The sequence below is a fragment of the Myotis lucifugus genome, unplaced genomic scaffold (assembly GCF_000147115.1).
Source record: "Myotis lucifugus unplaced genomic scaffold, Myoluc2.0 scaffold_98, whole genome shotgun sequence".
Lineage (NCBI taxonomy): Eukaryota > Metazoa > Chordata > Mammalia > Chiroptera > Vespertilionidae > Myotis > Myotis lucifugus.
In genome coordinates this window covers 3,190,344-3,204,195 of record NW_005871146.1, presented here as the reverse complement: position 1 = coordinate 3,204,195, position 13,852 = coordinate 3,190,344, and the positions used below count along the sequence as shown (strand labels likewise).

Here is a 13,852-nt window from a genome sequence, read left to right as displayed (position 1 = left end):
CCAGTTGAATGGTTGAAGGTTGCTTAGGTTTTTATATATATAGATGCTCTGAATTCTCAGGGTCAGTAATTCTTATGGAGTGCCTACCAACGATATCCCCTAGCATTTTGACATCACTCTCAAACTGTCCTTAAAAATAAGGAGAAGTAAAGAAAGCCTTTTTAACAAGTTAGTCTAAAGAATTCTTTTCCTGTCTGTTATGGATTGCTGCTGGGTCAAACAGTTGCCAGGACACTGTTTAGATTCTCCTTTCTGAGCCATTTGGCTAGAAAACATAGTCCAGCTGTAGCAGTATTTCCCTTTGATCTGATGCCCTGGAGGTTTGACTAAGGAAATCCTTTTCTTAGGAAAAATAATAATTATGATTAATAAGTTCACACATATTGGTGGTCTTACACTCCCTGGATTCACTGCCCATGCTTATTAGTGATCTCTTTTGGAGTTGGTTCTCCTTGAAAAGTCTATGTCTTAGAGTTATACTTCTCAAAATGATGGGGACATGTGTAGATCTCTCACTAGCAAACAGCCAAGAAGGATAATGAGGTAAGTTGGGGAATAGGGCATATACTGTGAAGATGGGAAGCTTTTCAAATGACTTTATCCTGAAAGAAGGTGAACTCACAATACCAACCAAAAAGCTCTGTGGGTTAGAAGACTGCATGCCAGACAAAGCTAAAGCTTAGAAAATCAGTGTGCTAATTCTTTTTAACTAGTCTACATCATACAGGGGTACTTATTTGTCATGAAGCATGTGGGGCCATACCCTGGAGGTTTGACTAAGGAAATCCTTTTCTTAGGAAAAATAATAACTATGATTAATAAGTTCACACATATTGGTGGTCTTGTACTCCCTGAATTCACTGGATGTAGTTGACCAGTCTCCTCTAAATGAACCTGCCTAATCTATTTTAACAGAACATACAGATTTCTTGGCCTGCCTTAGCAGGAAGCACCTCCTCCATATACATGAACATGGACAGGATTATATTTTAGTTGCACACCCTTTTCTAGTCAACCAGAAGAAAATGTTAGTGTTATAGGAAACAAGGCCCATAGGTAACTTTACTAGAAGACTGAAAAATGAACAAGCCTTCAAATAGATTTGTTCCTGAAGTCTCCCTTTTTCTTTCTCTTTTCCTATAGTAGAATAACTCTTAATCGGAGTTCAAATGCTACCGATTTTGTTTTTTTAATTATGCACTATTGATCTTACTTCATCAAAATATTAATTGCCATTGGTTTACCTTCTGGCCCTTTAAATACAGTTCCTCATGTTGTGACCCAACCATAAAATTATTTTCGTTGCTACTTCATAACTGTAATGTTGCTACTGTTATGAATCGTAATGTAAATATCTGATATGCAGAATGGTCTTAGGCGACCCCTGTGAAGGGTCATTTGACCACCAAAGGGGTCGCGACCCACAGGTTGAGAACCGCTGGTTTAACACATTGCAGTTGCAATTAGCAGGCCTGTAGGGCACGGCTATAGGGTTAAGCCTTGGACTGACCTGTTGGCAAAGCCACAAACAAGTCCCATCTTAGAGGGCACAATTAGGCTTGACCTTGTGACGCTCCCTAGATCTTATCTGGGTAGCTAATGGGCTGTGAGAGGTGCAGCAAGTGCTGCCAAAACAAGTGAAACTCACAAGAACATTGTAACTATGGTGACCACTACCTTGTTTACCTCTGGCTATAAAATAAAGGCTCAGCTTGCCTCTGGATCTCTCTCTGTGGCCTCAGCCAGGCACAGGAAGATCCACCTAGACCCAGCTTATTCTCTCTATCTGTCATTTCTTCATCCTTCACCGCCCTCACTCAGGCTTTCGAACCCTTGGCTGAGCTGGCTCGGCACACAGGCCATAGGTGGTGTTTCTATGATACGATATTTCAAATTTTCTAAAATGAGCTATAAATATAAGGTTGTATCTAAAAAAGTACATGAGTGCCCCCTGCAGAAGTCTTGACTTGGCAATCTAGTTTCCTTCACCTATTTCTTTGCTAATTCTACAGAGAACAGATTTTCTTCCAACCAACTACTTACCAGGCCTGACCCTGCTTAGCTTCCCAGATCAGATGAGATCGGCGCATTCAGGGTGGTATGGCTGTATATGAGAACAGATTTTCTTAACAAAATTATTAACTTTTGAAATTAGTGATTTAACTTATCAAACTTAACATAAAAACATTTCACATGGATTTTCTATAGGCTGAGGGGAGAGAAGGACTCTCCCTTTTTCTAGCTTGAAGTAATACTTGCTTCATTCTATGTGTCTTAGGAGGGTTGCTTTACAGCACATTCTTTCAAAGAAAGTTTCACTGACTACATTTCTTTTATAGGTCATTCCTTTATAAAATTCAAGGTGTTTTTCCAAGGGAAAAAATTCCTCAACATATAGGAGATTAACTTGAATTGGATTGAATTGAATTGAATTGGAGTTTTCTTCTTTCTTATTTTTCCCTTACAGAAGAATGTACGTCCCATGAGGACAGGGACTTAGAGGTGTTTGCTTTTGTATTCCCATCATCTAGAACAATGCTTAGTAGAGAGCAAGCTCTCATTAAATATATAGAGAATTAACTTTTAAATTCATGAAATTCAGATAAGAAACTGTAAAGTTTACATTGAAACCAAGAGCATAGACTTAATTAGCTGTTAGCTTTAATATCAGCATTTCTACTACAAGAAGTTTTGAAAGGGGAGAAGGGAAAAATGTCTAGAAGCAAAAGACCTGTTGAGAAATGTTGAGAATTTAAAAGAGAGTCATAATTAAGTGATAGAATCTGGCTCCTATAATGTTATGCTAAATAAAAGGGGGTTAAGAATAATTCAGAAATCTTTTCTATCTGCTAATTTAACATCCTTCAGGTAGAAACTTTTCTTCTCATAAACTGTAGTTTATAGTCATCAAGAGGAGCCTGGAGCATAGTAGCTCTTTCTGAGCTTCATCTTATGGAGACTGTATACACTGGTGCCAGACCACACAAATGAAGGAGGTACCTGCCCAGGGACTTGGCAGTTGGTTTTGGTATGAGACTACTCCACTGACTAAAATCTGGAAATGTGTTGCAAGCCTATTAGCTCAGCACTATAGCACCCCAAAACAAGATTTGGACCAGTATGTTTTGAAACATTTCTTTTTTAATTAGAGGTGAAGTAAATACTAATGCAAGCTTTTATGACAAGTGTTTTAAAACAACTGTCTCTTTTTCCTTGGTCATTTCCTTTTTTTTGTCTGTCCTAGTTGAATTGTCCTTATCAGTTTGAAACATCCTGAAATTACCCTATTGCATTAGTACTACAATGGGAGTCTCTTAAGTCTCTAGAGAATATATCTGTAGAAGGGAGGTGTTAAGTCATCTTGTACAAATGAATAGGGTGGTGAATTAGAATATTTTACCAGTATGGTCAAAATTGTTTATTAGACCAACAGTTTAAATCATTTGGACCAATACCAGGACTAATTTTTGACACAATAGGCAAGGAATAATTTGACCTTTTATTTTCAGAAATAGATCAGAGATTTTAGCAAGACACTTATTTCCTGGAAAGCTTGGAAAAGCCAGTAGAATTCAAGAAGCAGGAGTATTCTAGTGGCAGATAAATGGGAGAGAGAAAAAAAGCATTTATTAAACACTTATTATGGGTTAGACACTTTCATATCTCTTGTCTTATATTTAATTTTCATAGCCGTCCTAAGAACATGTTATAAAAGAGAAACAGAGTTCACAGAAGTTAACTATTTTCCAAGATTACACACGTAACATAGCAGACATTGAAACCCCAGGACTGACTCTATATTCTGTGCTTTTCCCACTGTACCTTACCAAAAAGAAAAGGAATCTACCACTTTGCACTCTAGTTCCTTGGATATTGAATTGAATTGTATTGCTCTGTGAGGAAATAAAACTGCCTTTACCAGTAAGAAACTTTCTTTACTAAATAGAACCTAAGTGGATTTCCGACATCAGTTCACTGATTTTTTTGTGTGTGTGGATATTTTATTTTAGTTTTGATGCAATAAACATTAACATTTTTTAAATGTTCTTACATATAATAATGTTACATGCCATAAACATTAATATCTCAAGAAAAATTATTTTAAATATAATAATGTTACATACAGTAAACACCAATTATTCAAGAAAAATTATCTTAAATATATTACATGCAATAAACATTCATATTTCAAGAAAAAAAGGATTTTAAGTATAATAATATTACCAAAACTGTACTAACATAGTATGATATCACAAAAGTTGTAGGAAATATTAAAATTCTACAAATAACAGGATTACTTCTATTATATTCTAAAATGTTTTCCCCCCTCTGGCTCTATTTTTGTTCATCAGTTTATTTTGTTCATTATATTTCAAAAATGAGTGAGATCATGTGATATTTATCTTTCTCTGACTGGCTTATTTCACTTAGCATGATGTTCTCCAGGTCCATCCATGCTATTGCAAATAGTAAGAGTTCCTTCTTTTTTACAGCAGCATAGTATTCCCTTGTGTAGATGTACCACAGTTTTTTAATCCACTCATCTGCTGATGGGCAATTAGGCTGTTTCCAAATCTTAGCTATTGTAAATTGTGCTGCTATGAACATAGGTGTGCATATATCCTTTCTGATTGGTGTTTCTGATTTCTTGGGATATATTCCTAGAAGTGGGATTATTGGGTCAAATGGGAGTTCCGTCTTCAATTTTTTGAGGAAACTCTATATTGTTTTTCAAAGTGGCTGCACCAGTCTGCATTCCCACCAGCAGTGCATGAGCGTTCCTTTTTCTCCGCATCCTCGCCAGCACTGTCGTTTGTTGATTTTGTTGATGATAGCCATTCTGACAGGTGTGAGATGGTACCTTGTTGTTTTGATTTACTGATATTTTTTTATAAATGCAACTACTTAGGAATCTAGTGAGAAATTTGGAACTTCAGAGATTAGAAAGGGACAGGAAGTGGATCTTGGAGGTTAGAGAATGTTTGGGTGAATGGAAGGGAAAAGAAAAATAATTTTAGATAGGAACCAACTTGAAGGAAGGCACTAAGAATGAGAATATGATATGCAGGGGCTAGTACTCAAACTGGCCAGCTAAAACATAGAGTGTCAATGTCCTTTCATTCATTGCATGGTTATGTACCCACCCACACTTCTATTTTAATATAAAGTGTGCATAATTCAAATAGAAAAAGTACAAATGTGAGTGGCTCATTAGAACAGATACATGTTGAGCTTTACAGAAGATTAAAAGAGCAATCAGCTTCCCTTGGACATTGTCTGAATCAGTGTTCTGAGTTGATTGCCTTTTTATCTCGTTCGGATGCTTCAATGTCCTGATCTGAATGTGGGCTTCAGGAACAGATTACCTAACTTTATTTATTTGTAAAATGGGAATAATAATATACCTACTTGATGGGGTTGTTGGGTAATTAGGTGAGGTAATATAAAGCCTTTAAAACAGTGCCTTTACAGATCATGGTTTCTTGATCAGGGCACATGCCTGGGTTGCAGGCTCAATCCCCAGTATGGGGCGTGCAGGAGGCAGCCAATCAATGATTCTCTCTCATCATTGATATTTTTATCTCTCTCTCCATTCCTCTCTGAAATCAGTAAAAATATATTTTTTAAAAAGTGTCTATTCAGATCTTCTGCCTAGTTTTAAATCAAGTAGTTTTTTTTATAGCTAGTGAATTGTATGAGTTTTTAATATATTTTGGATATGAACCCTTATCGGATATTTATTTGCAAATATATTTTCCCATTCAGTAGGTTACTTTGTCATTTTGTTGGTTTCATTTGCTGCTCAAAAGCTTTTTAGTTTGTTATAGTCTCACTTTGTTTTTGCTTTTGTTGCCTTTGGGTTTTTTGGGTTGTTTGTTTCTTAATCTCACCCAAGAATATTTTTCCATTGATTTTTGGAGAAAGTGGAAGGAGTGGAGGAAGGAAGAGAGAAAGAGAGAAACATCAATGTGAGAGAGGCACATGGATCGGTTGCCTCCTGCATGCACCCCAATCCAGGCCGGGGATTGAGCCTGCAACTGAGGCATGTGCCCTTGACCAACCAGGAATCAAACCCACAACCCCTTCTGCGGGCCAGTAATTTAACCACTGAGTAAACCAGCTAGGGCTGTTGTCTTTGTTTTTAACATCAAATCCAAAAATTACTACTATGTCAAAGAGCTTACTACCTATGGTGGGTTTTACTTTGTTTGTTTTTTGGGGAATTTTAAGATTTCATGTGTTACATTCAAGTCTTTTAATCTATTTTAATTTAATTTTTTGTGTATGGTATAAGACAGTGGTCAGCAAACTCATTAGTCAACAGAGCCAAATATCAACAGTACAACGATTGGAATTTCTTTTGAGAATCAAATTTTTTAAACTTAAACTATATAGGTAGGTACATTGTTATTAACTTAATTAGGGTACTCCTAAGGCTTAGGAAGAGCCACACTCAAGGGGCCAAAGAGCCGCATGTGGCTCTCGAGCCGCAGTTTGCCGACCACGGGTATAAGATAACGGTCCAGGTTCATTATTTTGCATGTGGCTCTCCAATGTTCTCAACACCATTTATTAAAGAGACTCTTCTTTCCACATTGCATATTCTTGGTTTCTTTGTCAGAAATTAATTGTGTGTGGTTATTTCTGGGCTCTCTATTCTATTTCATTCATCTGTGTGGCTGTTTTTATGCCAGTACTATATATTTTTAATTACTATAGCTTTATAATATAGTTTAAAATCAGAGAACATCATGCTGGTGACTCAGTTTTTTTTTCCTCAAGATTACTTCGGCTATTTGGGGTCTTTTATGGTTCGATACAAATTGTAGGGGGGTTTTGTTCTATTTCTGGGAAAAATGCCATTAGAATTTTGTTAGGATTGCATTGGATCTATAGATTGCTCTGGGTTGTATGGACATTTTAACAATATTAACTCTTCTAATCTGTAAGCACAAAATATCTTTCCATTTTTGTAAGTCTTTCAATTTCTTTTATTAATGACTAGTAGTTGTCAATACATATGTCTTTCACTTCCTTGGTTAAATTTTTTTCTAGGTATTTTATTCATTTTGATGTAATTTTAAATGGGATTATTTTCTTCACTTGTTTCTGATAGTTCATTATTAATGTATAGAAATGCAATAGATGTTTGTGTATTGATTTTGTGTCCTACAACATTACTGAATTTGCTTATGCTAATGGTTTTTAATGAAGTCTTTGGGATTTTCTATATGTAATATGTCATCTGCAAATAGTGACATTTTTACCTCTTCTTTTCCAATTTGGATACCTTTTATTTCTTTTTCTTGCCTAATTCCTCTGGCATGGCTAATACTATCTACACTAATAAAAGAGAAACATGGTAATTAGTGTACGACCTCTACCCTTTTCATTGGCTAATCAGTGAGTATATGCAAATTAACTGTCAGCCAAGATGGTGGCCGGCAGCCATGCACTGAAGCGAGTAGGGAGGCTTCCTTGCTCCAGTGACTGCGGACTCCAACGTTCCCCGCCTAACTTGCCGGCCTCTCAGCTGCAACTCTAAGCAACTATGTACTATGTTGCAAATAAGAAGCTAAACAAAACCCCAGAAACCAGCCGGACTGAAAGCCAGCCAGACCGCAACATTGTATCCATGTTTTCAGCAGCGAGGCCTCAGAGCTAAAGCTGGCCCAGAATAAAAAAAAAAAAAAAAGAAAACAAGGAGCGGTTGGGAGCTTCAGTCACTCGCTTCAGGAAAACAGCCCTCAGCCCCTCACCCAGACTGGCCAGGCACCCCAGTGGGGACCCCCACCCTGATCCAGGACACCCTTCAGGGCAAACCAGCCAGCCCCTACCCATGCACAAGGCCTCTATCCTATATAGTAAAAGGGTAATATGCCTCCCGGCACCGGGATCAGCGGAGCAGCGAGGCTCCCGGCACCAGGATCAGCGTGACGAGGGCAGCGCCCAAACCCCCTGATCGCCCTGCAGCTCTGTGTGTGACAGGGTGCGGGGCCACAACCTCCCTATCCGCCCTGCTCTGTGCCTGATAGGGGGGAGCTCCCCAATCCCCTGATTGCCCTGCGGCTCTGTGTTTGACAGGGGGGAGCTCCCCAACCCCCTGATTCCCCTGCAGCTCTGTGTGTGACAGGGGGTGGGGCCACAACCTCCCTATCCGCCCTGCTCTGTTCGTGACAGGGGAAGGCACCCCAACCCCCTGATCAGCCCTGCTCTGTGCCTGATAGGGGGGAGCTTCCAATCCCCTGATCGCCCTGCGCTCTGTGTGTGACAGGGTAGAGCCATAACCTCCCCATTGGCCCTGCCCTGAGTGTGACAGGGTGCAACGCCCCAACTCCCAGATTCGCCCTGCTCTGTGTGTGACAGGGGGCGGTGCCCCAACTCCCCTATCGGCCCTACTCTGTGAGTGACAGGGGGGAGCTCCTCAACCCCCTGATGGGCCCTGCTCTGTGCGTGACAGGGGGGAGCTCCCAACCCCCTGATCGGCCCTGCTCTGTGTGTGACAGCGTACGGAGCCCCAACCCCCCTGATGGGCCCTCCTCTGTGAGTGACAGGGGGCAGCGCCCCAACCCCCTGATTGGCCCTGCTCTGTGAGTGACAGGGGGCAGCGCCCCAACCCCCTGATCGGCTCTGCTCTGTGCATGACAGGGGGTGGCGCCGCAACCTCCCCATTGACCCTGCCTTGAGTGTGACAGGGGACGGTGCCCCAACCCCCCAATCGGCCCTACCCTGAGCGTGACTGAGGGTGGCATCGCAACCTCCCGATCCGCCCTGCTCTGTGCATGACGGGGCGGCGCCCCAACTCCCCAATCGGCCCTGCTCTGAGCCTGACCAGGGGCTGCACTTAGGGATTGGGCCTGCCCTCTGCCACCCGGGAGCAGGCCTAAGCCAGCAGGTCGTTATCTCCGGAGGGGTCCCAGACTGCGAGAGGGCACAGGCCGGGCTGGGGGACCCCCCTCACCCCCCCACCGAGTGCACAAATTTTTGTGCACCGGGCCTCTAGTCCTATATAATAAAAGGGTAATATGCAAACTGACCCTAACAGCGGAATGACCGGTCGCTATGATGCACACTGACCACCAGGGGGCAGACGCTCAACACAGGAGCTGCCCCCAGTCTTCAGTGCGCTCCCACAGGGGGAGCTCTGCTCAGCTACTAGCTGGGCTGACAGCTGGGAGGGCTCCCGGGCTGACAGAGGGATGTCTGACTGCCAGCTTAGGCCCAATCCCCCGGGGAGCAGGCCTAACCCGGCAGGTGGACATCCCCTGAGGGGTCCCGGACTGCGAGAGGGTGCAGGCCGTGCTGAAGGACCCCCCTGAGCGCACAAGTTGTTGTGCACCGGGCCTCTAGTGTTAAATAAAAGTGGCAAGAGTGGGCATCCTTTTCTTGTTCCTGATCTGAACTGGAAAAACTTTCAACTTTTCACACTTGTTCTCTGTGGGCTTATCTTTATTATGTTGAACCATTTCCCTCTATACCCACTTTGTTGAGTTTTTATCATAAATGGATTTTGCATTTTGTCAGATGTCTGTTCTGCATCTGTTGAGATGATTATATAGTTTTATCCTTTATTTTTATGATGTGATGTATTAGATTGACTGATTTGCAGGTATTAAACCATCTTTGCATCCCTGGAATAAATTCTACTTGATCATGGTGTATGATCCTTTTAATGTATTGTTGAATTTGGTTTGCTAATATTTTATTGACGAATTTTGTATGTATGGTCATCAAGGATATTGACCTGTACTTTTCTTGTGGTGGCCGTGTATTGTTTTTGTATCAAAGTAATGATTTGGGAGCATTCCCTCCTCTTCTGTTTTTTGGAAGAGTTTAAGAAGGATTGGTATTACGTCTTTGATTGTTTTGTAGAATCCACCAGTGATGTTTTCTGGTTCTGAACTTATGTTTGTTGGAAGTTTTTGATTACTGATTCAATCTCCTACTTGTAATTGGTCTGTTCAGATTTTCTATTTCGTCATGACTCAGTCTTGGTAGGATGTATGTTTCTAGGAATTTACCCATTTCTCCTGAGTTGTCCAATTTGTTAGTGTATAATTGTTCATAGGAGTCTTTCATTATTCTTTGTATTTCTGTGGTATCAGCTATAAAATCTCTGTTTTCATTTCTGATTTTACTTGCATCCCCTTTTTTTCTTGGTCAGTCTAGCTAACGGTTTGTCAATTTTACTTTTTCAAAGAACTAACTTTTAATTTTATTGTTCTTTTCTATTGTCTTTTTAATCTCTGTTTCATTTATTTTTGCTCTAATCTTTGTTATTTCCTTCTACTAAATGTTGGCTTTTTTAGTTCTTTTTCTAGTTTCTTTTTTTTTTAATTAAATCTTTATTGTTCTGATTACATTTGTTCCTCTTTTTTCCCCATAACTCCCCTTCTCCCAGTTCCCGCCCCACCCTCCACCGTCACTCCCCACCCACTGTCCTCATCCATAGGTGCACGATTTTTGTCCATTCTCTTCCCGCATCTCCCATTCCCCTCCCCCCCCAAGAATAGTCAGTCCATTCCCCTTCTATGTCCCTGATTCATTGTAATCACCAGTTCATTCTGTACATCAGATTATTTATTCACTTGATTCTTAGATTCACTTGTTGATAGATGCATGTTTGTTGTTCACAATTTGTATCTTTACCTTTTTCTTCTTCCTCTTCTTAAAGGAAACCTTTCAGCATTTCGTATAATACTGGTTTAGTGGTGATGAAGTCCTTTAGCTTTTCCTTATCTGTGAAGCTCTTTATCTGACCTTCAATTCTGAATGATAGCTTTGCTGGATAAAGTAATCTTGGTTGTAGGTTCTTGGTATTCAGTACTTTGAATATTTCTTGCCATTCCCTTCTGGCCTGCAAAGTTTCTGTTGAGAAATCAGCTGACAGTCGTATGGGTATTCCCTTGTAGGTAATTGAGTCTCTTTCTCTTGCTGCTTTTAAGATTCTCTCTTTGTCTTTTGCTCTTGGCATTTTAATGATGATGTGTCTTGGTGTGGTCCTCTTTGGATTCCTTTTGTTTGGGGTTCTCTTCGCTTCTTGGACCTGTAAGTCCATTTCTTTCACCAGGTGGGGGAAGTTTTCTGCCATTATTTCTTCAAATAGGTTTTCAATATCTTGCTGTCTCTCATCTTCTGGCACCCCTATTATTCTGATATTAGTGCGCTTGAAGCTGTCCCAGAGGCTCCTTACACTATCTTCACACTTTCGGATTCTTTTTTCATTTTGCTTTTCCAGTTGGGTGTTTTTTGCTTCTTCGCATTTCAAATCTTTGGCTTGATTCTTGTGCTCCTCTGGTCTGCTATTGGGTATAATATTCTTTATTTCAGTCCGTGTATGCTTACTTTCTAATTTCCTTATCGTAGCATCGAGGGTCTCATTAGTTTTCGTGAGGCTCTGCTCAAGTTTATAGCAAGCCCTCAAAATTGCGATTCTTAGCTCCATATCCTCCATTTCTGTCATGTTTTTTTGTCTCCGCATCTTTTATGCTTTCTTGGTGCACCCCCTTGTGGTCTTTGTGCGCAGTCTTGTTCTAGCCAAGCCTTAATTGTTGTAGTTAACACTAGAGGGATTTGACCACCAGGCCGACTGGCTGTAGGAATCAGCTGTGTGGAAAATGTCTGTCTTCTGGGGAGGCACTAATCCAGCCTTTGCCTGAGGCGATCGGCAAATGGTTGTGCGCAGGGTTTGGGCGGGGCGGGCTCAACAGGGCGGGCGGAGGGAGCAGTTATGGCCGCTCTCAGTCCCGTTCCCAGAGGCTCTGCTTCTCAGAACCCCGGCAGCCGCTGCAAACCTCAGAGAGAAAGCTGCCCTCAGGTTCCAACTGATGCCGGATAATCCCGCTTCTCCCGTTTGAGTCTGGGTCCCTAGAGACTCGCCCGGATCTGGAGCCCAGAGTCTGAGACTCACTCCTGACCGAAAACGACAACCGCGCCCTCAGCCACCAGCCCGCTTTCGCGCGCACCTCGGTACCTTTGTATTTTCCACACTGCGCCTCCTCTGAGCCTCGGTTTGCTGTTCTCTTTCCTTCTAGTTGTAGAGTCTCTCTTCAGCCAGCCTTCCTGTGGTTCTGGGTGATGTCCGTTCCGTCTTTTAGTTGTATTTTTGAAATGGTTGTTCGCGGCAGCGGTCTCCGGTGTTTACCTACGCCGCCATCTTGGTCTCCCCCTGATTGATATTTTTCACATTGATGTTTCTCTCCCTTCTAGTTTCTTGAGTAAGGACATTTATTTGAGACTTTCTTATTTCTTTAGGAGCATTTATCACTATGAACTTCCCTTTAGAACTGCTTTTGCTGCATCCCATAAATTTTTGTGTGATACATTTCCATTCTCAGTTGTCTCAAGGTATTTTTTGATTTAGCCATTACCAACACCCTTTTAGAGCATAGAATACAAAAATTCTGTTATCATCTTTTTAAAAAATAGTTTATTCATAGGAGAATTTGAAAAGAATAGTTGTTTCTGGTTCTAAGAAAACCTCAAGGCAGTTAGAGACCATCCGCCTGGCTGTCTTAGGGAGGAAAGTAGGGGAGACCTATGCAGCCTAAAGGAGGCTCGCTGTAATGTTCCCTTTTTCCTATCTTACGTTTTCCCCTCAGAAATAAACAAGCTAATATTGGTATGATTTTTGTAAGGCATTTGTTTTGGATTGTATTTAATAGTTAGGAGTGAGAGTACTTCTTGGTCATTTTGGAAGCTAGGACCCAAGAGCTCTACTTTTTTTCTTATAAACACATTTTTCTGCTTTAGAAGTATTATAACTGATATGATTCCTTTGAAATAATTGCCTTTGCCCTCCTGTTGGCCCACTAGGGCATTTAGGCCCCCAGGAGGCACAACACGGGTATTCCAGGTAAATTTACATATTTATTTCTAACTAGCATTTCTTTGATAACTGGTCACCAGCCTGGAAGTATCTCAAATCCTCTTTCACATAGTTTTTATTTTAAAGCCCAGCAGAGTCCTGTGTGTGTGTGTGTGTGTGTGTGTGTGTGTGTGTGTGTGTGATGTGACTGTAGCAGTCTTATGTTTAAACCTCAATAAGAAACAACTGCTTTCCAAAACAGCTAAATCTGCAGGTCCAAAAAAAAAAATGAAGGTGTTTTTTTTTAAACTGCCGCATTCACCAATACTGCCTGAACAATATCAATATCACTCCAAGGTATCACGGCGTGGAAAGTTATCCACAAATATGAAGTCAGACCTAATTACCTTTAAGAAGCATCCCATAGTGGCAGGGGACTTTTTCTTCTGACATGGGGTGATTTTCAGGCAACAGAAAGAAACAGAAGCCACTACTTCTGCACTGTGGTTCTAAGTACTCCTTTTTTTCTTCTTTTTTGAGAGACAATTTCTATTTTATTTTTTTAAATTTATTATATTGATTTTTTTATGGAGAGGAAGAGAGAAGGATAGAGAGTTAGAAACGTTGATGAGAGAGATGTTCCTACTGAGGATGTGTCTGCAACCAAGGTACATGCTCTTGATCGGCATTGAACCTGGGACCCTTCAGTCCGCAGGCCAACATTCTATCCACTGAGCCAAACCTGTTAGGGCCTAAGTACTTCTTGACAGACTTAGTGATTACCTGAGCTCTCTGAAGGCAGAGACCTCTTAGGCCACACGAGTGAGTTGTAATTTGTGGAAGAGACCTTTCTCAATATATTTTGAAGATCACATTTATAGTGTTCCACAGGAACAGCCTTCATTTTTGTAGTTTCCGCTGAGTGATTGAAGGTGACATTGTCCTGTGACTCACTTGATTAATTTTAGACTGAAATTATGGTGTTTTAAATATCTCTGGAACATATGCTCTCAAATCCATGAGTTTTTTCTTGATGATGAGCAT

General features: G+C 41.0%; 1 protein-coding gene across 15 annotated transcripts in view; it reads left to right on the top strand.

The window, feature by feature from the left end:
- ERC1 (ELKS/RAB6-interacting/CAST family member 1) overlaps positions 1 to 13,852 on the top strand; it is a 495,769-nt gene that overhangs the window by 389,052 nt on the left and 92,865 nt on the right. The window lies entirely within an intron of this gene.